Genomic DNA, 25,758 nt, shown 5'->3' on the forward strand with positions numbered 1-25,758 from the left:
ATGACCTGGAAGCCCCCACTTGGAGTTGTCCAACCTTTCCAGACTGAACCAATGTACATCTTATGTACGTATTAATTGATGTCTGTGTCTCCCTAACATGCAAGCTGTAGCTCAACCATTTTGGGCACATGTTCTCAGGATCTACTGGGGCTGTGTCACAGGCCATGGTCACCCACATTTGGCTCAAAATAAATCTCTTCAAATATTTTACAGAGGTTGATTCTTTTCATGAACACATGATTGGTTAAGGGTTAACCTTTTATGGCAAGAAAGCTTCATGTAAGCTTTCAACTAGTTTTCACTATATCCCATCAGGAAGCACAGCAGGTCAGTGTGCCAGGTTTATTAGTGATGTTGTGTTCGATCATTTGGCCATAATGGTATCCACCAGATATTTTATGTTAAAACTACCTTTCCCTTTTGTAATTGATAGGTATCTCAAAGTAACTCTGAGACTGTGTGAGCATCTTTCTTTATAAACTTTTCCCCAAATGATCCTGCAGACAAAGTGTACACTATATTTGGATTGTGTAAAGCCTTCTGGAAAGACTCTTCTGAGATGCTATTCCAGTGGTTTCAACATCCCCAAACTGAAAGACACAGTTAGGGACAACATCAGAAATTATTATTGATATTAGCCTCGTGTGGTGGCACATGCCTGTAGTCCTAGCTCCTCAGGAGGCTAAACCAGGAGGATCATTTGAGCCTGGAAGTTCAAGGCTGAAGTGAGTCATGATCATACCACTGCACTGCAGCCAGAGCAACAGAGAGGAAGAGATCTTATATGTAAAAACCAACAAAGAAACAAATAAATAAATATTTACCTTTTTTTTCTGGCAGAAAAGGTAATTTATTAGGCAGAGAGACAGAGAGAGAGTATTTATCATTCTTTTTAACAAACTTCAATCCATGCATACAGTCCTCTGATACTACAGGAAATCAACTCCTGTACATTCCTTCTAGTGATTGCTTAAAAACAGCAGTCTTTTAGAACCACAGGAAGGTAAGGATTACGGTGATAATTGATCTACTTCTATCCAAATAATGTGCTTCTGTGTTAACACTTTTCCTATGGTACATTCTTTTTGTATTTAAGGATACAAATATATATATTTGTGTGTGTGTGTGTGTGTATATATATATATATATATATATATATACATACATACATACAAATATATTCTAAATATATTAATTTTTTGCTAGTTCACATTTTATCAAATATGAGTTAGTTCATCCAAACAAATCATTTGACTAACTTCTGCTAAGAATTTAATGACAAGAGTCTGTTTATTTCTAGTATAAATCAGCATATAATAAGTGTCATAGGCTTGTAGCTGGGATGTTAGTTTTATTTTTATGATTTAAAAAATGTATTTTTATAATGCTGTAATTGCCCGATGGTTCTTTCTATCGGCTACACGGGGAAAATCAATTCACTGAGATAGTGGTATTGCAGTAAAAAAAAAAGAGCTTAATTGGTGTGAGGCCAGCCCTGCGGAAGAACTGGACTTCGCGCTCAAATCAGTCTCCCCAAAGGTTGGGATTTTTCAAGGATGGTTTGTTGGGCAGGAGGCTAGGGAATGGATGTTGATGACTGGTTGATGCAATCAGAGTGGTATGAAAAATGGTCCTTGTGCTCTGAGTCAGCCTCTCAGTGGGTGGGGGAGGGGCACAAGACTGAGTAAGGAGTGTGCAGGTGGAGTTATCCAGTGGTCAGAAGTACAGAAGTCTGAAAATACATCTCAAAAGGCCAATCTTAGGTTCCATAAAAGTGATATTACCACAGGAGTAATTAGGGCAGTTAAAAATCTTGTGACCTCTGGAACAATGGGTGGTTATGTATAATAATGCCTACATCTTGGCAGAATTCGGGCCCCTCTTATAACCCTAAACTTGTGGCCTTTTATTACTTTTATAAAGGTAGTTTAGTTTTGGGAAGAACTATCATCCTTGCTTTAAGGTTAAACTATAAACTAAATTCCTCCAAAGTTAGCTTGGCTTACACCCAGGAATCACCAAGGACAGTTTGGAGGTTAGAGGCAAAATGGAGTCAACTATGCCAGATTTCTCTTCCTGTCATAATTTTGCAAAGGCAGTTTCAATGCCTACATTTTCACACAATGAAAGCTCTCAATCTTCTATTAAACTCAAAATGCTGGGATTAATGAACACTGCCTATAAAACTCCCACGCCTTAGTGCATTTTTTTACATAAATAATGTAAGAAAAAGTATGATCATCCAAATACATTTCAGAACACATTAGCAATAAGTGTTTATGAACAAAACTCAAAAGCAACATAAATCAGTAAGTCATTTTACATTGCTACTATGAAATTCTGATTTGTTTCATTTTTATAAAATGTATCAATTTTAATGTATCATCCTAATGTTTATGTTAATCTTAACCAACATTTGTGTATTAAGTTACTAATATTTTCTTTCAATGAAAGCATCAAAGAACGTAAAAATAATCTGTGGAGGAAACATTGAGACCATGTGAGCATCCCTCTTCTTTCTTTTTTTCTTCCTTCCTTTCTTTCTTTCTTTCTTTCTTTCTTTCTTTCTTTCTTTCTTTCTTTCTTTCTTTCTTTCTTTCTTTCTTCTTTTCTTTCTTTCCTTTCTTTTCTTTCTTTCTTTCTTTCTTTTTTTTTTTTTGAGACAGAGTTTCGCTCTTGTTACCCAGGCTAGAGTGCAATGGCGCGATCTCGGCTCACCACAACCTCCGCCTCCTGGGTTCAGGCAATTCTCCTGCCTCAGGTAAAAATAATCTATGGAGGAAACATTGAGACCATGTGAGCATCCCTTTCCTTATCAAACTTTCACCAGTGGCAATTATTATTTTCTGATGTTGCAACATGGAAGAACATCTCAGTCTCTTGTGAGGGCATCATGATTCAGTTTGCTAATATATTATTAGAATTTTAAAAGATGTATGCTGTTTAATGAATCTAATCGGAGTCAAGTTTCTGGATAATGATGTAACTCTTCATTTACTGTTATTTTTATTACTCATGATGCTGTTTCAGACTTATCTCTATTTCTTGCTACAGAACAAACATGCTCTGAATGTTACAAATTAATTATGGGATACACCTGAAGCTGCAGTGGCACCCATTGGATTTACAATAAGCCAGCAGGCATTAAAAGAATCACTAAATATGAGGTTGAACAGTACAAAATGGTAAACTACAAAAATGGCAGTTTCATTTAAGGCTGACTGATACATTTGTGTTCCTGATTTTCATGCACACATACACCAATATATATGCACCCCCAACATACACACTCACCATGTCCTTCTCTCCAGGCCCAAGCATGCAATACTGCCTTAACTCTGTTTTCCAGTTCTCTCCACAGCTAGATTGTAGGAAAGAAGTTGCTGTCTTCTATAAAAGGACAAAGTATATAAGAATGCCTAAATAAAAAATATAAAGTAGGCCGGGAGTTGTGGCTCATACCTGTAATCCCAGCGCTTTGGGAGGCCAAGGTAGGTGGATCATGAGGTCAGGAGATGGAGATCATCCTGGTTAGCAAGGTGAAACCCTGTCTCTACTGAAAATACAAAAAGTTACCTGGGCATGGTGGCACACACCTGTAGTCCTAGCTACTCGGGAGGCTGAGGCAGAAGAATCGCTTGAACCTGAGAGGTGGAGGTTGCAGTGAGCCAAGATCGTGCCAGTGCACTCCAGCCTGGGCAACAGAGGGAGACTCTGTCTCAAATATAAATAAACAAACAAACAAACAAATAAATCCAGAATTTCTAGGAACACAATAAAGTATAATCAATCAAATACAAATGATTGTTTTAAGAACCATAATTTTAAAATTGAATGATATGATGACCATATATAAAATATTACAGAAAGTGTGTAAGGAGCCCTTATTCATCACCTGACTTATTAGAGATATAATAACACTCAAATCTCAAATCTCTCAGCCATTTTCCATTATTAGTGAAGTTAAGAGACTTTCATCCTTGTCTTCCCAAATTATTTTAGGGATGACGTTTTGAAGTTATGTATTAAATTTCTGTGATAAATGGCTTTATAATTGGAGTAGTTTATTCATTTTCAATGGCATATGAAGCACTATGATGACCTCTCAAAAATATACCATGCACTGTAAGATCAAAGTAGTAAGATACATCTTTCTGATCTTAATAAAAGTTTTGTTCTATTTTTTTTTTTTGAGATGGAGTTTTGTTCTTTGTTGCTGAGGCTGCAGGGCAGTGGTGTGATCTTGGCTTACTACAACCTCTACCTCCCAGGTTCAAGCTATTCTCCTGTCTCAGCCTCCTGAGTAGCTGGGATTACAGGCACCCACCACCACGCCTGGCTAATTTTTGTGTTGTTAGTAGAGATGGGGTTTTACCATGTTGGGCACGGTGGTCTTGAACTCCTGACCTTAAATGATCCTCCTGCCTCATCCTCCCAAAGTGTCTGGATTACAGGCATGAGCCACTGCGCCCAGCTGAAAGTTTTGTTCTTATGTGTATTACTGGAAAACAGGTCTTGTGTTCAAAAAGCAGTTCTATAGAAAATCAATTTAATTCATAGAAATAGGGACAGAGCAAAAGAAAAGAGCAGGACTTCATGGTGTGGCTTTTAGGAGCAGGTCTCTCTAGTTTTACTATGGTTGCCTGTCTAAACTTTTTTCCTTAAGGCTGCTAAACCAAAAATTGCATGTTGGCAAAACTAACAGAGACTATAAATTGTTAAAGCATTCACTGCTTTCTATGCATAGGGCTGAATAAAGTGAAAATAGAGGAAGAAAGGAAGCTGAGTCAACCTTTGAAATTGCTATTCATTGTGAAACCAACTACCACCACCATCACCATCCGAAAGAAGTGCTTATTATTATTATTTTAAAGTGAAGACTTACATTTAGTGAAATGATTTTGAGTGACTATACTTGCTTCAGGGAAAGTTATTACAGAAAACAAACTTCCCTCAGCAAGCTTTCTAAAGCAGCTAGTACTACTTACATGTATCCAAATATTTCTCAATTTAATAACTGGTAACAAAATTATTTGCATGTAACTCAACCTACACAAAGAGCTAATTATTATGTTTGTTTAAATATTTAATGTTTACTATAGCTAGTATATATTTTTTTAGTTAGCTAAATTTATGGAACAAATGAATTTTAATTCCAGCAGTATTATTAGTATATTTATAATAGTACAATTTGTCCATAATATTGCAGCATTCAAGAATGTCTCTATCACATGTGATGACATCAATAGTTGTTTCGTCAGTTGTGATAAACTTCCAGAGTATTTACCTATTTATTTATTTATTCTTAATGGATCATAGAGACTCACAAATTTCTCTATAATAACGGTCGCTTTAACTCCTCTGTATTTTACTCTCTCTGAGTGAAAAAGAAAAGTAGAGTGTAGCTATTCTTTTGGGCATTACAATAACACAGACTACTATCTGCAGCCCTGAAAGAGATTGTTATTTATGAATGTAAACATTTCTAAATTAAGTGTTAAACTGATTTATTGCCCTAATGGTTTTAACTTTCATCTGAATGTGCCTAGTCTATGCAAGTGTATATCTTCTAATGGTTTAATTGTGGCAGAATAAATTCTGAGAATTCTTTTTTACAGTACATAAGAAGTCTACAAATATTCACCAAGGTTAGAAATATATGTCCACTTATCAGAACCTTAAATTTTTGTAACTTATTTTCACAATAATCATCTCGTCTGTTAGATAATAATCTAATAAAATAAACAAAGGCTGCAATTTGTATATAACATTTAAGAAATCTGAAAATCTATTTTAGGGCCTACCTTTACTACATTAAAACATTATCCCAGATTAATATCTATCAATACATAGTTATCAATACATACATAATGTATCAATACATACATATAATAATATCTATCAATACATACATATTTTCTTTTCAGGGCAGTGTACTTATGGAAAAATTCTATAATCTGTTGTTAACACAATTTAAAATACTGTTTCTGGGAATGAATTATGGCAAAAATGAAAAATTGCCATTCCCTAAGTATACTTAAATTTGGAAAAAAATGCATATATGTATGTAGGTGTACGTATGTGTGAATATACTCTAGATTTATATACCCTCTTGTCCTAATGGATGGATAGAAACATGCACAGATACACACAAAGAGAGAGGAAAAGAAAGAGAGAGGTGATTACCCAAATATACAAGGGTAGAACATAGATTGTAAGCATTCATAAGTGTATGCAGATTACTTCAAAAGAGTAAATAGTAATGCATTAGGCCCCAAAGAAAACTTCTATATATGGTATATTTCTCTGGTAATGCAATCAGCTTTATAATGACTAATGAAGTTAAGTCAAAAAATTATCTGTAAACCATAGGAACCATTAGCAGTTCTGCTATTTGTATCCTTCCATCTTTAATGGTTAATTCCAAAGAATTCTCAGTAGAGGCAATAGTCATTAAAGGTATTATGTGAATCAATATCTGCAACCTGCTGGTAACCAAAAGCTAAAAATCCCATGGTGATGACATGAACCCATATAAACACAGCAAGCTCATTTTCATTAAGCCATTCCTTAGAAATGTGTGATGTACTTATATTAGAAGAGAGCCATGAACTAGCTAAAACATAAACTAAGTAATTTTTATGGGTTATTTTCATTTTATCACTTAGATAATTTCAGCAGGTTTTTTTTAGTGAGCATTTTTACAAAAAGAAGAAGAGGTAGTTATGCATTGAAGTACCTAGAATTAATCCATTCTAATGCAAAGCTTTTAATAAATATATTGTAACATGGACTAAGGTTAGAGCTGACCATACAAGTTATTAAGGGAGGCTATCAACATTGTGTTATAATGAAACTATCTTTGATAGAATGGTTGTTAAAAATGTAGTTTTCTCAATCATCTGGCCAAATCTCTGAACTCTCACCAAGAAATATTCTTTTTGATTAGAGCAATGACAAAGCAGAATTTCTTTGTTGACTACAAAGCACTAGCTTGGAAGCTAAATACTGATGCTAAGCCAGAGAAAAGCTACCCAGTGGGCCACAGTAAAATCACCACAGGAACTTGGGAAGCAAGAAGTTGGTCAGGCATCACTTTCATAGGGAATATGGTTGCAGAAGGCGGGGTCAGCTGCAAACTCCTAATGATAGAAGAGCGACTTAGAAGGGAAGACAAAAAGACAATTAATCAGAAACTGTGTTATACCAAGTACAGCCAAAAACATCTTTAGCTTATTTAATATTTCAAAGTTATATGATCTCTTTCAAGATATTATCGTGTGTGTAAGGCCACTGACAGGAAACGAGACAAACTGTATTTTATTGCATTGTTTTGTTCCTTTATAATAAGAGATCAATACAGTCCATCACAAGCATCTCTGCTCAATATTAGTAGCAGACATTCAGTGATAGAATTACCAACCAGTTTCCATCACCTGTGAAAATGATTACCGATTTCTGGCTTCAAGACACCTGAAAAGCAGCAGAAATATAAGAAGCAGTTGAGGCTCTCCATGTACTTATGCATAACAGTCAGATAAATAACTTGCTACAAACCTGTTTTTAAACATTATCTTATATATATTAGTGCCTTCTTTAATAGAATATTAAATATATTAAAGCATATTAAATAATAGCATATAAAATATAATATTTTAATATGCTGAATTTTTAATCATTTTGTTTTTATCTGACACATTATAATTATATATATTTATGGGCTACAGTGTGATATTTTGATAGATATATACATGGTGTAATGTATCAGGGTAATTAGCATATCTGTCACCTCAAACAATTGTCATTTCTTTGTGGTGAGAACGTTCAAAATCCTCTCTTCTAATTATTTTAAATTAAGTGTTGCTGAGCTTACAGTAACTTTTGGTCATATGTTTTCTCACAACAGAGAGTAAAATAAAATACTCTCATGTAGATGGTTTAATGAATGGTTTGAGGTTAAAAGTGTCTGCAGAACGTGTGAAACGTGGAACTATGGCTCTTCAGATTGAATACAGTCTTAAATAGAGCACACCAGACTCTCACATGTTTATACAAGACTGGGATGAAAATAAGAATGGAAGAAAGCCATCACTATAAGTATTAAAATAGAATTCTGAACTATCTTTGGAATTTAGTACCAGACAAATGATTTCAACTTCCTCCATCGATACTTCTTTCCATAGAATTTTCTAGTAGTAACAGGAAAGCAGTATGTCTAGCAAGGCACTAGGAAAGGTCAGATTTCAATATCTACAGACACCTATGTATTTGTTAAAAAAGTGCTTTTGGAGACTGATAATCACAATAATAGCAGATATGTCTTCAAGATGATAGACCTAAATTTGCTGCTGGACTTAGAAATCAGAAAATAAAACTTTAAAATATAATAAGCCCTGAAGTTAACAGTTGCCAATAAAATAATAATGAGGGTGAGAAGAAAGAGAGGCATCAATGAGAGTATAAAACATAATCAATCTTCATTTTCATGGTCAATTGAATAAACTAACTGATAAGGTTTGGAGTTGTTTTTGTTGTTGTTTTGTTTTGTTTTCACTCTGTTGCCCAGGCTGGAGTGCAGTGGCATCATCTCGGCTCACTGCAACCTCTGCCTCCTGAGTTCAAGTGAATCTTCTGCCTCAGCTTCCCATGTAGCTGGGACTACAGGCATATGCCACTATTCCTGGCTAACTTTTGTATTTTTAGTAGAGATGGGGTTTCGCCATGTTTGCCAGTCTGGTCTCGAACTTCTGACTTCAGATGATCCGCCCACCTCAGCCTCCCACAGTGCTGGGATTACAGGTGTGAGCCACTGCTCCTGGCTAGTTTGGAGTTTTAATAACCAGAAAAGATTTATATTTTGGATATTAGTAGAAGATAGTGTGTTGCACTAACTAATGAAAAGATAAGAAATACTCCACTAATCAAACAAAGCAACAGAAAAATCCTATTGCTATCTAGAACTACAAGATAACTTTCATTATAAGGCTTGAAGTTGGTTTTTTAATGACTAAATTTTTAAGATATTTAAAGTAAGCTACAGAGATTGAACTATGAATGCATAGGGCCCTATTTGCATGCATATATAATGCTTTTAACATGTCTTTCCTTCAAAAGGATTTTAGGTCTAACATTGCCATCAGTCACGAAGTCATATTATTTATGCAATTAGAAATTCCTCCCTCTTTCTTATCTGTCTTTTTCTCTTCAGCATAACTAACTCCACTGTATTTTTGTAACTTGTTACATCATCAATCTTGTTTATTTACCGTCAATCTGGTAAATTTATTTACAGGTCATTCTCCTTCTTCCCTTTCTCTCTTCATGTCACCTTGAATATAAATATCTTTTGCTTCTGTCTGGAAACTCCCTTAAATCAAATTTCAGCACACAGCACTTGGAAGTTTTACCTTTATATGTGGGTCAAAGATGGTTAGATGGAATATGACACCCTCATTCAGAATACATTTAAATTATAAGAATAAATTGTTTTGTAACCATCATCAGGAACAGCAAGAATAAAACATTTATTCCTGAATTGTACGGATGGAGTTCACCAGAAGTAGACAGATTGTGATATAAGAGATTTATCTGGGATAAATTTCTGTGAAAGAAATGAGTAGTAAGCAGATTTTGGCAGAGTAAATAATAAAACAGCTACACAAGCCCCATGAGGCCTTGGCCAACATGGCCAGGAATTGTGGATTGCCCTTCAATATGCCTGGCATCAGACTGAAATGTCTGCATCTCTGAGCCCTGCCTCAATCAGTCAGGGTACACAGAATTGCCTTGTGGAGTATAGCCTTAGGCCACGAGACTGCATGACTAGGATGTAACCTCAGGCCAGGTGGCTGAGACACTGAAAGGGCTTTCAAATGGAGACATTCACCTGACCACAGTCCACATGTTTGAGCAGCACTTCCTACATTGATGGAGTTCTTTCTAGAAGGTGCAGCTCCATGTCTTCCACACTAACCCACTTTAATCTTGTTTTACAAATCAGAAAAATCTAACAGATAAGATAATCGTCTAATAGTGAACAGTTGACTAACCCAGATATTTTTGTGTGTTTTGTTAGAGAGCAGATACATACGTGTGGGCCAGTACACTATTTGGACAGTTCTTAAGTGAGAAGAGACAGAATGGCCAAATACTTCATATCCTTCCTAAACCTGTGACGCCTATAGTAAGCACAGTTTCTTGGCACATTAATCAAAATATACTAAGTATAATTGTGAAATGCCCTCCTAACTAAAATATCCTCATTTCTAGCTCTTACTTAGAAGTCAACTCTACTGAATAGGTCACATATTACTCATCTATTACAATAAATATGATTTGAATACTTAATAACTGAGATGAGCCAAAATGGTATTTAAAACTGGTTTCATCGAGAGATTAATGCAAGTAGATTATAATTTTAATTTAAAACAAGAAGAATAAGTCCTTTAAGATTATTTGAAATGACATTCATCTTTAAATAAAATCCAAACATCAACATAATGAATTTTAAATAGTCTGCTGAAATTCTTAAACACTTTTATCAAAGCAGTTTTTATTGTTGGTTTCTATTCAGTTGGAATAGTGAAAATGTTTATGTTGTAGGTAAAGGTTAAAAACTTAAATGCTTAAATTAAATAAAATTAAGGATATTAAAATAAGATAGTTTAGTATATTTAATAAAAGTAATTAAACAAAGAATGGAAGAAGTACAGTTAGTTTTACCTTGGATGGAAATTTATAAACAGAACAAAATATTTCCATTAGTAATGCCATATTCTACCTTTATTTTTACCCCGAGGGAAGTGAATGAATTCTGGTTTCTTATAACACCTTTAGTAAGCATAAGAAGTAAGGCTGAATTTTTCTTATGTGAAATGCCCAATACTATAGACAATAATAGTTATAGGGAACTAATAACTGAAATATTTAAAACCATGCTATGATTAGGAAGAGATTCACTAGACCCTTGGGGTGCTAGTAATGTTCTGTTTCCTGACCAGAGTTGTGGATCCAAGAGCATTTACTTTACATTGGTTTTTAAAAATATTCAAGTATGTTTTATTTAGTTTTCTCTATTTTGTTTCCAAAAAAACTTTTAAAAGCAGTAAATTATAATAAAAAAGTTAACTTGTATTATAATAATAAAAAAGCTAACTTGTATTATAATAACAAAAAAGCTAACTTGTATTATAATAACAAAAAAGCTAACTTGTATTATAATAATAAAAAAGCTAACTTGTAAACCAAAATGCCTTCAAAATCATATTCCTGTGATATTTGAAAATTAAAACTGATATGGCTTCCACTATATAAATTTAGAAATAATTGAAAATTTCTTTTAATCAAGTAAATGTTTACTGTAATACTCCTGAGATTTCCCACTGTCTACCTTTTAGCAGCAGTGATGCTAAAATTCAAGATGGCTCCTTGTTCATGTGCAGCAGATTTGAGCTAAAAATAGTGTCCACAAGATGAAAACATCGTAAGGAACAGCTGTTCTTAATCAGTGAAGAGAGCTTTGAATATCTCAAAAGTTGTTTTTGGCTATCTGGTAGGGTCCCTTAGAGGTACTTTACATACTTATTATAAATATATATTTAGTCCAAACATCCCAGAAAGTCACATAAAGAGTGGATATTAATTTACCTATATTATTAAGCTGTTGCCAGCATTTGTGCAGTCGCACTCCAAGTGATTTGATTCTGGGTGTGATTCATTCCCTACTAGTCTTCCCTGTATGATGCAGGTTTCTTTCTCCTTCAAAAGAAAAAAGCAGGAAGAAACATGTGTAAAATACTTTAAAAATACTAAATTCTGACCTACTGTACCCAAGTGCAACCTTCACAAATACCTAAGTATATACTGAATAAATCTAGGATAAACTTCCATTGATTTCTTATTTCTAGTTTATTTTTACAAAGCTTTTTTTAAATAGTAAGATTTTCATTTAAGAAAGTGGCAATTCCTGATCATATTGAGATGAGCATAACAAGGTTTACAATGCATCAAAAGTGTTTATGTTATACAAGGCTGACAAAAATGCTACTATAGTATAGGTAAACACAATATGATTATAAGTTTTAATATCAGATCTCCACATTCTAAAATACATTTTCATCAGCAAATTTTCAGCACATTTATGATAAATACCAAGTATTGATTTAGCTTTAAATTTATAATAGGATGGTTAAAACCTACCAATGAGTAAAATATAACTTATACTTTATTGTTTAAGCTATATCTAAACTCACATATTGTTATCTGTTTATACACAGGTCCTTTTTATTTTTACCTGCTTTAAAGTAAGAATGTGTAGATGATCCAGTATTTTAAAACCAGCAACTTCCTAAAATAAATAATAGATGTCTAATTTCTTTTTACAAAAAGCCCCAAAATTCAGCTAACCATATATTACTCCTAATTAGGAAAACTGCTAATTATTATAGGTTTTAAATGGACAACTAAATCAGGAACTACCTGGGAGTTTGTGTATCAAGCAATTTATAGAACAGACACCTCAGTGGCAGTTTCGCTGTTAATGACACCGAAGCTTCTGAACACCAGCCAATTACGAAAGTGCAGAACCACTGCTCCTGATGTCATAACCACAATAACTATGTTCTTTATACATATAATTATATTTCTTAGGAAAAAAAGAGTGATATTAAAAAATTTACTTCCAATACCAATTAATTCTATAATGTATAAGAAGCTGTAGATAAATAGCACAGGCTCCTGAAGGACCCCTGCCATGCCAGGGCATAACCCTTTAGTGACTAGTCCCTGAATGCATCCAAAATCCAGGAGTGTTCGATGCAGCTCAGGCACTGATGACAGTGGCTGGTTATCAACCTGAATAGAAGTATGCAGATTTTAGTATATTTTTAGAAGCTTTTTCTAAAACTCTCAAGCTTTTATCCACTGATGGGGACATACCATGGTGTATCCTCTGATCACTAGCACTGATTTTAGTTCAATCTTATCTACCACACAATTCTGCATTATAACTACTGTACATTTCTAATTTGCCTATCATTTAGAACATGAGTGGTTTAGCCTCCATTAAAACACCAATGCTTTAGTATACATGTAATTAATATTATACAAAATAGCATAAAATGCCTTGAAAATAATTTTATTCATTTTAATAAATTGACTGTGTAATGACAATAAAATTATAGTTGCTAAATTATTTTCCATGGTGTTATAAGTTAGCAATACTGAAAACACTACACATGTAAACTAAATTTAATAACTAAATAAATTGATGGCAGATAATAAATATAGGTATTTTCAGTGTTGGAATGGGAGGTTACAGACAGGCCAGGGAGAAAGGCTAGAATTAACCACGTCATACTGTATTAGAATTGGAGATATTAGAAAGAACTTATGTTTAGTTTAAAATGGTTATAGGTTGATTCATGCAGAAATATTTATAGGTATGTTCATATGCAGGGGTTAGTATAGACACATATATTTTCTTGCTTTGTCAGCTGAGAGGGCCTAAAAGCACTGACAACTGCCGAGCAATGAACATACCTAGAGCTCATTCTCCAATAAATAATTCCATTATTCAATAAAAGGAACTAGAGCTTCTTAGAGAAATGGCTGGCTGATCTTGAACTGGAACAAAGAATATGCAATATGAGCAAGAAGTATCTTATAGTTACACAAAGTAAAGAAGTGCAGTATTCAAAAATAGTGTCAAAGAAAGGACATTACAAAGAAACACAGGAACCAGTATAAAGAGTTTACAGTGATCAAATCTGGAGCAATTTGAGGGACAAAATGAAGTAGTGTAAAATTATACCTAATTATGTAAAATAGCTGTTAGAGTTCATAGTGATTTATGTGATGGAATAAATAAAATATAAACAGAGGATGATAGACATCTCCACTGGACAACAGTTTTAAATAATATATGTAGAGAGCACCCTGAATGTAGAAATAGTATTTGATGTACACCTCTGCCTATGCACTAAGCATAGCCAGTTGGCTCTGTGCTGCAGTAAGCATATGGCTCAGTTTCTCACGCATGTGATAAGTTTCTTCAGTGGACTAAACAATTTAGGCAACTGATGAAGGAAATGCAGCTTCACCATGAAGACTCACAAAATTAATTTAAAATAATGCTTTCTGTGATACTGCTTTAAAAATGAACACCAAACAGATGTATGCAATGACCATCCTCAGCAAATGGAAGATGCTTTAAAAGCAGAGAATGGTTATTTCCAAGGAGAACTTGATGTGTTGGTAAACTGATCCACAGTAGATCTCTTCATGCGTTTCGTCTCAAAAAGGATTTTTCAAGATGCTTGAAATGTTCATGCTTTCAAAATGAAAATCATCTGTACTTAATAATGCATTACTATGTGAATGATGATTTACTGTCACTGGTTAGTAAATTTGAAGGCAATCTTCTGAATTATTTGTCAAGATTCTACATTGATGAAATGGTGTTAGCCATCAAATTTACTATGTGCACAGAACCATTAAACCTGATAATGTTATTTTGAGTATAAAACTTCACATTTCCCTGGTTGATCTTGGTCATGAGTGAAGATAAATGATTAACTGTTTGGTCTCCTGTGGCCATTATTAACACACTTAGCTACATAACACCTGAGATTTATAAGCAATGGATGATAGCATGGGAAAATACAGCCCAGAATGAGACTGTTTTGTTTCTAGGTGTTGTTGGGGCTCAGAAAACTATATCCTAAAATGAAGGCTTAAGAAGCAGCCTCAGAAGCAAAAGTTTTTTTCTGACCTTCTGCTCTCTGTCTCTCACTTCTTTTCTCCACAGAAGCTAGCCATAAAAATCAGAATCCCTCTACCCCAAGGTGGATCTTAGCAATCAAAACCCCTTTTCCCTACAACTAGCCATAAAATCTGAAAATATTACTCTATTTTCCCTCCACCTTTCTTTGTAAAAATTGGCCATAAATTATCTGGCATACATTGTTTGACTATAGGTATAAGACCCCATTCCAGAGAGTGCTTTGCCTCACAACCAGAAGAAAAGAATGCATGCTCAGAGAGGAGAATCTAGGAAGACAGCCCTTGCTGGATTTCTTCACTCAGCATTTGATTATACCGTTTGTTTCCAATCATATTTTTTTTTTTCAGTGGGACGGGAGAATCACAAGGAATCAGGTGTTCAGAGGAATGTATTGAGTAGAGGTGAGGAACTAGGATGTTGAAAAGTAAAAAAAGGAGAGAAGGAGAGGAAGAAAGAGGAAGAAAAAGAGGGAGAGAGAACAGGAATATTGCTTCATTCTAAAAATAGGTATTAATAATGGCCAATCAATATTTTGTGTATTTAAAATGGAGAACTCTATAAATATTTATTGAGTTTACTTGTTCCGGATCTGAGTTGAAGTCCTGGATATCCTTATTAATTTTCTGTCTCGTTGAGTCTAAATCTCGTTATGGGTCTTATGTATCTGGGTATTAAGATCTCTTATTGTTGCATTGATCCTTTTACCACTGTATCTTTGTTGCTTTGAAATCTATTTTATCAAATGTGAGAATTGCAACTCCTGCTTTTTGTTTATTTATTTATTTTTGCTCTCCATTTGGTTGGTAAATTTTTCTCCACCCCTTTGTTTTGAGTCTTTGTGTATCTTTGGCTATACCGTTAGGTTTTGACTGTATCTTTCAATTGGGGTATTTAGTCGATTTAAATTTAGGGTTACTGCCATTTGATGTTAACTGGCTATTTTATCCATTCGTTGATGTAAATTCTTCTTTATGTTGATGCTCTTTACTTTTTGGTATATTTTTAGAAAGGCTCATACTGGTTGTTCCTTTCTATGTATAATGCTTCTTTCAGAAGTTCTTGTAAAGCAGGCCTGGTGGTAATAAAATCTCTGAGTACTTGCTTGTTCATAAAAGATTTTATTTTTCCTTCAATTGTGAAGCTTAGTTTGGCAGGATATGAGATTCTAGGCTGAAAGTTCTGTTCTTTAAGTATGTTGAATATTGGCCCCCACTCTCTTCTGGCTTGTAGGGTTCCTCAAGAAGAGCAACCCCAAGGCACATAATCGTTAGATTCACCAGGATTGAAACGAAGGAGAAAATACTAAGGGCAGCCAGAGAGAAAGGCCAGGTTACCCATAAAGGGAAGCCTATTAGACTTACAGCAGATCTCTCAGCAGAAATCCAATTATATTTTTATATAACTGTTCATACTTCATTGAACCCAAGCATAAAAATAGATATTTTCTCCTGTATCTTTGGTACTTCACTGATATGGTTTGACTCTGCATCCCCACCCAAATCTCATCTTGTAGCTCTCATAATTCCCACATGTTGTGGGAGGGACTCGGTGGGAGATGACTGAATTATATGGGCATGTCTTTCCCATGCTGTTCTTGTGATAGTGAATGGATCTTATGAGACCCTATGGTTTTATTTTACTTTATTTTATTTATTTCATTTTTCTTTTTGAGATGGAGTCTCTGTTGCCCAGGCTGGACTGCAGTGGTGCAATATCAGCTCATTGCAACCCCCACCTCCTGGGTTCAAGTGATTCTCCCTGCCTCAGCCTCCCAAGTAGCTGGAATTACAGGTGCCCACTGCTACACCCAGCAATTTTTTTAAAAAATATTTTTAGTAGAGGCAGGGTTTCACCATGTTGGCAAGTCTGCTCTTGAACTCTTGACCTCAGGTGATCTTACTGCCTTGGCCTCCCCAAGTGCTGGGATTGCAGGCGTGAGCCACCGTGCCCTGCCAACCCTATGGTTTTAGAAACAGGAACTGTCCTGCACAAGCTCTTTCTTTGCCTGCCACCATCCACGTAAGACGTGACTTGCTCCCCCTTGCCTTCTGTCATGATTGTGCGGCCTCCCCAACCAAGTGGAACCATAAGTCCATTAAAACTCTTTCTTTGTAAATTACCCAGTCTTGGGTATGTCTTTATCGGCAGCATGAAAACGGACTAATATATTCACTCTGAAGGCTCCCATGTATATATGTTAAATAAATCTGTATGCCTTTTCTCCTATTAATCTGCTTTTTGTGAGTTGATTTTTCAGCAAATCTTCAGAAAGTAAAGGGGAGCTTTCCCACTGGCCCGAACAGTGTCTGTATGTGTAAATGCTATATGGAGGAACAGTTTTATACATAATCATTAACAAAAACTGAAGCAAAGATCATGGACCTAAAAGCACAAGTTCAGTTCCTTTATCACATCATGAATGTAGAAGCCAGAGAAACATTATTCACAGACTCATCTTCAGAAGAGAGTGTAAACTAGGGCAAAATGAAACGAAGGATTGCAAAAGCATGCATTTTTTTAAGATATAAATTGAGAAAAAATACAAGACCTATAATCAACTTACATTTTGGATGTTAGCAATTCTTCTAACATACCCCAACTTTGATATGTGTGATGTGTAAAGAAATACTAAAATTCTGCCTTCTTTTTCTTTTACAGTATTTTCTCAATTACTTTTATCGTTCATTGGTTTTACATGCACAATAAAAAAGTGTTTTTTTCCCAATTAAATCTCTCTAAAGAGCATGATGCAGTCCAATAAGTACCTTAATCACAAATGCGGATGTGCAGCAGAATTGCAGAATTTAGAGAACAGCTTTTGAATTGAAGATTATGATAGAAGAATAAGAACCCTAGCAAGATAAACCAGAACTAAGTAGGAAATTACAAGAATGCACACGGACTCAATAGCCCTTTCATTGTCCACCTTGTGTCATCGAAAATTTAAACCAAGAGAAAGAAATTTTATAAATTAAAGGATGATAAAATGTAGATGGATAAATATAGATAAAATAGTTGATTCAGTGGGTTCAGGGACAACTTGAGGATGCAGCAACATTTTCCTAAGAACATGGAGATTGCACATCTAGACTGAAGAGAATAGAAAAGCAGTACCACATTGTGAGGTCATGTACTCACTGAGCTATGAGAATTCCACAAGGACCAAATTTTGCTAGTGATAAGTATTTTTCAGTACTTTCACATTCAGACACCCATAAATCCCAGGCCAAAGAATTCAAAGGTACCTGTCGGTAGCAAAAGCTGGCCCTTCAGGAGTTCTCACAGCTCATCGAGTGCATGGCAGAATCCTGTTCCCAAAAGCAGATTTACAAAAAGCTTAGTGACAAAGAGGAAGGGATAGAAGTGACTATGTAGGAAATGGACTTTATGAAATGGGAAATTCCCAAGTCTGAGATGTTTTAGGAAAGGGCTGAAAGCTCAACTTGAGGATGTCATTGCTGAGACTTCAAAAGAACGTATCTTGGTAAATACAGACAGAATTTCTCTGAACAAATAGAATGTTAGCTTCAGGTCTCACAATAAAGCAAGAGGCCTAGTAACCAGGTGCTGCTTTAGAATATCACAAGGTTTTTCTAAAACAAAATATTAATTTGAAAAGGAAGTGTTATTTTACAAATAGAAATGTGTTAGACATGAAGCCTCTCATGTTTTAGAAGCAAAAAAACATGCAGAAGAGGAGCTACATGTTTCAGGATGCTATCAGCAACAAGATATATTAATGTTTAAAGAGAAATTATAAGTCTAAAGAAGAATGACATAATTAAATGAAATGTGAGGCAGAAGACATGGTAGAAGAGTGTGTGTGTGTGTGTGTGTGTGTGTGTGTGTGTAGAATAAGGAATATGAAAAAGCAAGAGCAATAACATGTGAAGCAAATGAGAAATTAACTGGTGAAAATGAAAGTTTTGTTCTATTGTGGATAAATTAACAGCTCAAAATAGATAATATGAAAATGAGTTTAAGGATTTTGCAGCTAAGAGTAGTCTGCCTGCTGGGAAGCTTATCATGCAGAAACTACTCAATGAGTCAGTGATGAGAAACGTTTTCTCAAGAAAGTTTCAAGCTCTTAACTCTAAGATAACTGATCTCATGACTCCCAGTTCTAGTTTGATATAGAGAGTGTGATATAGTTCACTCTGGAAAGATCATATTCAGAAGTTAGATATGGCAATAGTGTTAGAATTACAATCTGGTCCTGAGGTAGGCAACTGGGCCGGACAGCAAGGTTCTAAAACTTACTGGGTGGAGAAATGATGGCAAAGGAATTATGTATTGGTTTGTAATTGTATATTATTTTTGAGCTTGTGCAAATACAGTGTTTTATATAAGCTTACATCCATGAAGTAGCCACAAGAAATTATAAATAATTGTTGATAATGATCTTTGAAATCCATCATAGTCATGAAAAGCTTTTTTTATTGTGATAAAATATGTATAACATAAAATTTACCATCTTAACTGTTTTCAAATGTGTGATTCTATAGCATTAGGTATAGTCACATTGTTGTTTAACCATCACCACCGCTCATCTTCAGAATATTTTTATCTTCCCCAACTAAAAACTTCACACTTCTTAGAAAATAACTGCTCATTGCCCTCACCTCCCAAACCTTGGAAACCATCATTCTATTGTTTTATGAATTTGACTACTCTAGGTACCTCTTATAAGTGGAATCACACAATATTTATCCTTTTGTGACTGCTCATTTCATTTACTATAATGTCATCAAAATTCATCTGTGTTGTAGCATATATAAGAATTTTCTTTTTTAAGGCTGAATAATATCCTATTGTATGTATAACCACATTTTGTATATTTATTCATCTGTTGATTGACATTTTGTTTGCTTCTACCTCTTGGATACTGTAAAAATATCTGCTTGATCTTATTCTTTCACTTCTTTTGTACATGTATGTACCCTGAAGTGGAATTGCTATATATACTAATTTTATTTAATTTATTTGAGGACCCATTATATTGTTTCTTATAGAGGCTACACCATTTTACTATCTTATAAGCAGTGCACAGGGTTCCACTTTCTCCACATCCTTACTAACAAGGATGGCAAGGATGCATTTTATGTATTTGTTTTTAGTTTTTGTCGTTTTTGATAGTAGCCATTTTAATGAGTATGAAGTGATATTTCATTATGGTTTGGATATGTATTTCTCTAATGATTAGTGATGTTAAACAGATTTTCATGTGTTTATAGGCCACTTGTATATTTTTGGAAAAATGTTCATTCAAGTTCTTTGCCCATTTTGATCTGTGTTGTTATTGTTGTTAACTTGTAGGAGGACTTTTCATATGTTCTGTATATTGAATCCTTAACAAATATATAATTTGCAAATGTTTTCTCTGATTTCACAGGTTGCCTTTTCACAGTTGGTAGTTTCCTTTGATCCACACAAATTTCTCGTTTTGAGGGTATCCAACCTACGTACTTTTTCTTTTGTTGCCTGTACTTGTGTTGTCATATCCAAGAAACAATTGCTACATCCTGTATCATAGTTTTATGTATGGCATAAGATAGTGATGCAACAACTTCTTCTTCTCCTCCTCTTCCTCTTCTACCTCTTCTGTGGGTATCTGATTTTTCCAACAGTATTTGTTCAAAAGATTCTTCTTTCCCTATTGAATTGTCTTGATATCTCTTATAAAAAACCATTTAATCTTGTAAAATTGGATTTATTTGAGGGCTTTGTATTCAGTTTGTTGGTGTATATGTCTGTTAATACTGCCAATACCACATTGTTTTGCTTCATGTATCATTATGGCAAGTTTGGAAATCATGAACTGTGACACCTCAAATTTTATTTTTCTTTTTCAAGATTGTTTTGTCTACTTGGAGTCTGTTGAGATTCTATATGTATGTAAGTATGGATTTTTTTTTATATTTTTGCAAAAGGAAACATTAAAATTTTGAAAGGATTGCATTGAATCTGAAGATCACTTTGTGTAGTACTTTCATCTTAAAATATTAAGTCTCTTAATTCATAGACACAAAAATATCTTTTATAATTTAATTTCTTTCAGTAGTTTTATAGTTTTTACTCCACAAGTCTTTTACCTCTTTGGTTAAGTTTATTTTAAATCATTTTATTCTTTTTGATGTTGTTGTAAATGGAATTATTTTGTTAATTTTCTGTTTGGATTTGGCACTGTTAGTGTATGGAAGTGCAATTAGTTTTAGAGTGTTTACTGTGTATACTGCAACTTTGCTGAAATTGTTTATTAACTCCAAAAGTATTTGTGAAATCTTTAGGTCTTTCTATATATATGATTATGTCATCTGAGAAAATAGATAATTTTACTTCTTCCTTTCTAGTTTGCATGCCTTTGATTTATTTTTCTTGCTTAATTGCTCTGACTAGGATTTCCACTACAATGCTGAAAAGCAGCAGTGAAAGCAGGCATCTTGGTCTTGTTCCTGACCTTATGGGGAAAGCTTCCACTCTTTCATCATTGGCTATAATTATAGTTATGCATTTTTCATATATAATCTTTGTGATGTAGAAGAAATTTTCTTCTATTTCTAGTTTATAGTTTATGTCATGAAAAGATGTTGAATTTTGCCAAACACTTTTTCTGCAGCAATTGAGATTACTGACTGACTCCCCTTAATCGTTGTAAATCTGTTAGGATTTTCTATTTATTTACGATTCAATCCTGGTGGGTTGTGTTTTTCCAGGAGAATTTGTCTATTTCATTTTGCTTATTTAATACATTGGCAAACAATTTTTCATAGTACTCTTATAAAATTTTTAAAATTTCTCTTTAAAATAGGTAGTGGTGTAGTTTGAATATGTGTCCCTATATAAGTCTCATACTGAAATGTAATTCCTAATGTTGGAGGTGGGGACTGGTGGGAGGTGCTTAGATCATGTGGGCAGTTTCTCATTAATAGTTTAGCACCATGTTCTTTGGTGCTGTCCTCATGATACTGAGTGGGGTCTTGTGAGGTCTGATTGTTTAAAAGTGTGTAGCACCTTCCCCCTTGCTCTCTCTTTTTTTTTTTTTTGAGATGGAATTTCACTCTTGTTGCCCAGGCTGGAGTGCAATGGCACGATCTGGGCACACTGCAGCCTCTGCCTCCAAGGTTCAAATGATTCTTCTGCCTCAGACTCCCGAGTAGCTGGGATTACAAGCATGCACCACCACGCCTGGATAAGTTTGTATTTTTAGTAAAGATGGGGTTTCTCTATGTTGGTCAGGCTGGTATCAAACTCTTGACCTCAGGTGATCCACCTGCCTGGGCCTCCCAAAGTGCTGGGATTACAGGCATGAGCCACCATGCCTGGCCCCGCTTTGCTCTCTTAATGTACTCTGTGTATCATGTCTGCTCTCCCTTTGCCTTCTGCCATGATTATAAGCTTCCTGAGGCCTCCTCAGAAGCTAAGCATGTGTCAGCATCATGCTACCTATAGAGTTTTCAGAACTGTGAGTCAATGAAACCTCTTATTTATAAATTTTCCAGTTTCTGGTATTTCTTTAGAGCAATGCAGGAACAAACTAATCCAGGTAGTAATGTCTCCTCTTTGATTTCACACTTAAGCTGTTTGTGTAATCTTTTTGTCTTAGTCTAGCTAAAGATTTTGTTTCATCATTTTTCAAGAACCAACTCTTTGTTTTCTTGATTTTCCCTATTTTTTTTCTATTTTCTATTGGACTTATTTCTGCTCTAATCTTTAATATTTCTTTTTTTCTGCTAACTTTTGGTTTAATTTATTATTTCTATTTCTTTAAAGTATAAAATTAGATTGTAACCTTGAGATATTTCTTCTTTTTAAATGTAAGTGCTTCCAGTTATAAGTTTTCCTCTTAGCACTGGTCTCACTGAATCCCATGAGTTTTGGGATTTTGTGTTTGCATTTTCATCTGATTCAAGATATTTTCTAATTTTCCTTGTGACTTATTCGAATCATTGTTTTTATGAGGTTTTTTCTTTTTTTTTTTTGAGATCGAGTTTTGCTCTTGTTACCCAGGCTGGAGTGCAATGGCGCGATCTCAGCTCACTGCAACCTCTGCCTCCTGAGTTCAAGCAATTCTCCTACCTCAGCCTCTCGAGTAGCTGGGACTACAGGCATGTGCCACCATGCCCAGCTAATTTTTGTATTTTTTTGTAGAGATGGGGTTTCACCTTGTTGACCAGGTTGGTCTCGATCTCTTGACCTCGTGATCCACCCGCCTTGGCCTCCCAGAGTGCTTGGATTATAGGCGTGAGTCACTGCACCCGGCCATTTTTATGAGTTTTAACCATTGGCTGTGTAAGAGTGTGTTGTTCAATTTCCACATATTTGTGATTTTTTTTTTTAGTTTTTCTTCCGTTGCTGATTCTAGCTTTATTCCATTATGAGAAGAAAATATACTTTGCATGATTTCAATCTATTTCAATGTATTTTTTTTTCTTTGAGACAGAGCCTTGCTCTGTCTCCCAGGCTGGAGGGCAATTACACAATCTCAGCTCACTGCAACCTCCACCTCCTGGGTTCAAGCAATTCTCCTGTCTCAGCCTCCCAAGTAGCTGGGATTACAGGCGCCCACCACCACATCAGGGTAATTTTTGTATTTTTAGTAGAGATGGGGTTTCACCATGTTGGCCAGGCTGGTCTCAAACTCCTGACCTCCAGTGATCTGCCTGCCTCAGCCTCCCAAAGTGCTAGCATTACAGGCATGAGCCTCTGCAGTCGGCCTTCAATGTATTAAGATTTGTTTTATGCCCTAGCATGTGGCCTATCCTGAAGAATCTTCCATGGGCACTTGAGATAATGTGTATTCTGCTGTTCTTGCATGGAGTGTTCTTTATATGTTTGTTTAGTCTAATTGTTCTGTAGTCTTGTTTAGGTCCTATATTCTCTTAGTGATCTTTCTGGTTTTCTATTTTTTTTAATTAAAAGTCGGGATTAAAGTCTCCCACTATTATTGTAGAGTTGTCTCTTTATTCAATTTTGTGAACTGTTGCTTCATATATGTAGGTACTGTAATACTTACATAAGTAATAGAACAAAACATGAAAGAAAAGATGCTTTATTTTTTACTGGGTCCATAGTCTTCTACACAGACAACCAGATGCAAATAAAGGGTGCAACTTCAAACACTAGTAGGTGTAATTTGTCCTTTGTGACTTTACTATTGCAAAGTCTATCCATCCACTGAGGACATAATTACTTGTTCCATTTAGGTTGCTTTTTCTTTCTACCTCTATTGCATCAAACAGAGTATATAAAGAGCACTTATTAGACATAATCTTACCATAAAATTGAGGAATGTGCTTCTTGTGTTTACACAAAGGAATTGAAAACTATATTCATACAAAAACCTGCACACAGATATTTATAGCAGCTTTATTCATAGTCGCTAAAACATAGAAACAGCCAAGATAGGTTGTGGTAAGTGAATGATAAACCATGGTAGAGACAGACAATAGAATATTATTTAGTGCTAAAAAGAAATAAGCTATAAAGTCATGAAAAGACATAAAAGAAACTTAAATGTATATTACTAAATGAAAGAAGTCAATCTAAGAAGGCTGCATACTGTATGATTCCAGCTATATGACATTCTGGAAAATATAAAACTATGGAGACAGTTAAAATATCAGTGGTTGCCAGAGATTAGTGGGAAGGAAGAGATATACAGACAGAGAGCAGATGACTTTTGGAGCAGCAAAAATATTCTGTATTATACTAGAATGGCATATATACATCATTATACATTAGTCCAAACCCATAGAATGTACAACAACCAAGAGGGTACTGTAATGCAAATTATGGACTTTGAGTGATAATGACATGTCAATCTAAGCGCACCAATTGTAACAAATGTACTGCTTTGGTGGGGGATAGTGATAGTAGGGGATGCTGATAGTGGGGGAAGCTGTACAAGTGTGGGGGCACAGAAATACCCATGTCTTCTGGCTGATTTTGCTGTGAACCTAACACTGCCCTGAAAAATCAAGCCCCCAAATTGCATTTGTTTACACACTTTTTTTCACTGCTACATTGCCCTGCATCAGGGAATGGCCCCTTGCTTACCCTACATTTTGGGCAGAATACACACATGGATTGTCTACAATAAATATGAATTAATCTATTAAAAACAATAAATGAGTTTAATTTATTTCATAACAATACTGAGATGCAAAAGAAACTTCTGAGAAATTTCTTACTGAAAGATGCCATTAGTCTCAATGAGATCAGAGATTAAATACCTAAAGAGACAACTTTGGAGAGGTGAGAAGAAAATGAGGATCTGATTATATTCATTATGAGAAACTAGATAAGCAGTTAACAATACACCAGTAAAAGGATTTGTCACTATTAAGATTCCGGGGAACTCATGACTTTGGTTCCTTATTTATTTAAGTGGATGGAAAAGCCTTTCATTGCTCATCTATAATTTGCAAAGTTTCTAAATTGTTTCCAATGCTTCTACTTTATCTTAAACCTACTGAGGGTTGAAATAGAGTTTAATGGAATTTGAGGTAATTAAAAGAAAAGTAAGGAATTTCAAGTAAGAGAAAATTTTAAGGTTAAAAGGAAACACTCAACAAAAATAAAAGTTTTTTAATACAATCATGCTCCTCCAAGAGAATATTTCCAAGTCTCCTCATCATCCTATTTGCTGCCCAGACCTCAACACATTGGCTCAGTGAAGTCTGTTCATGCCCTTCTCAAAGGCAGTTGTAATCTTCATCTCAGAAGGCACTTAGTCCACAAAGTATTCAGTAAAACCATTTCCTTATTCACTTATTTCATATTTTGTGTTATGTTTTTGGTAGGACATTTGATCACAGTAAAATTAGTTCACATTAAAATTCTAAACTGAAACACAGAAAATATTTTAATTAAGGTTATGATTTTTGTAGGAAATTTTATACTTGATCACAGTCAACATAAAAGTTCATTTCTTCAAAAAGTTATGACATGTGAGACTTGTCCTAAAACTCCCCTTC

Source organism: Callithrix jacchus, chromosome X, assembly GCF_049354715.1.
Source record: "Callithrix jacchus isolate 240 chromosome X, calJac240_pri, whole genome shotgun sequence".
NCBI lineage: Eukaryota > Metazoa > Chordata > Mammalia > Primates > Cebidae > Callithrix > Callithrix jacchus.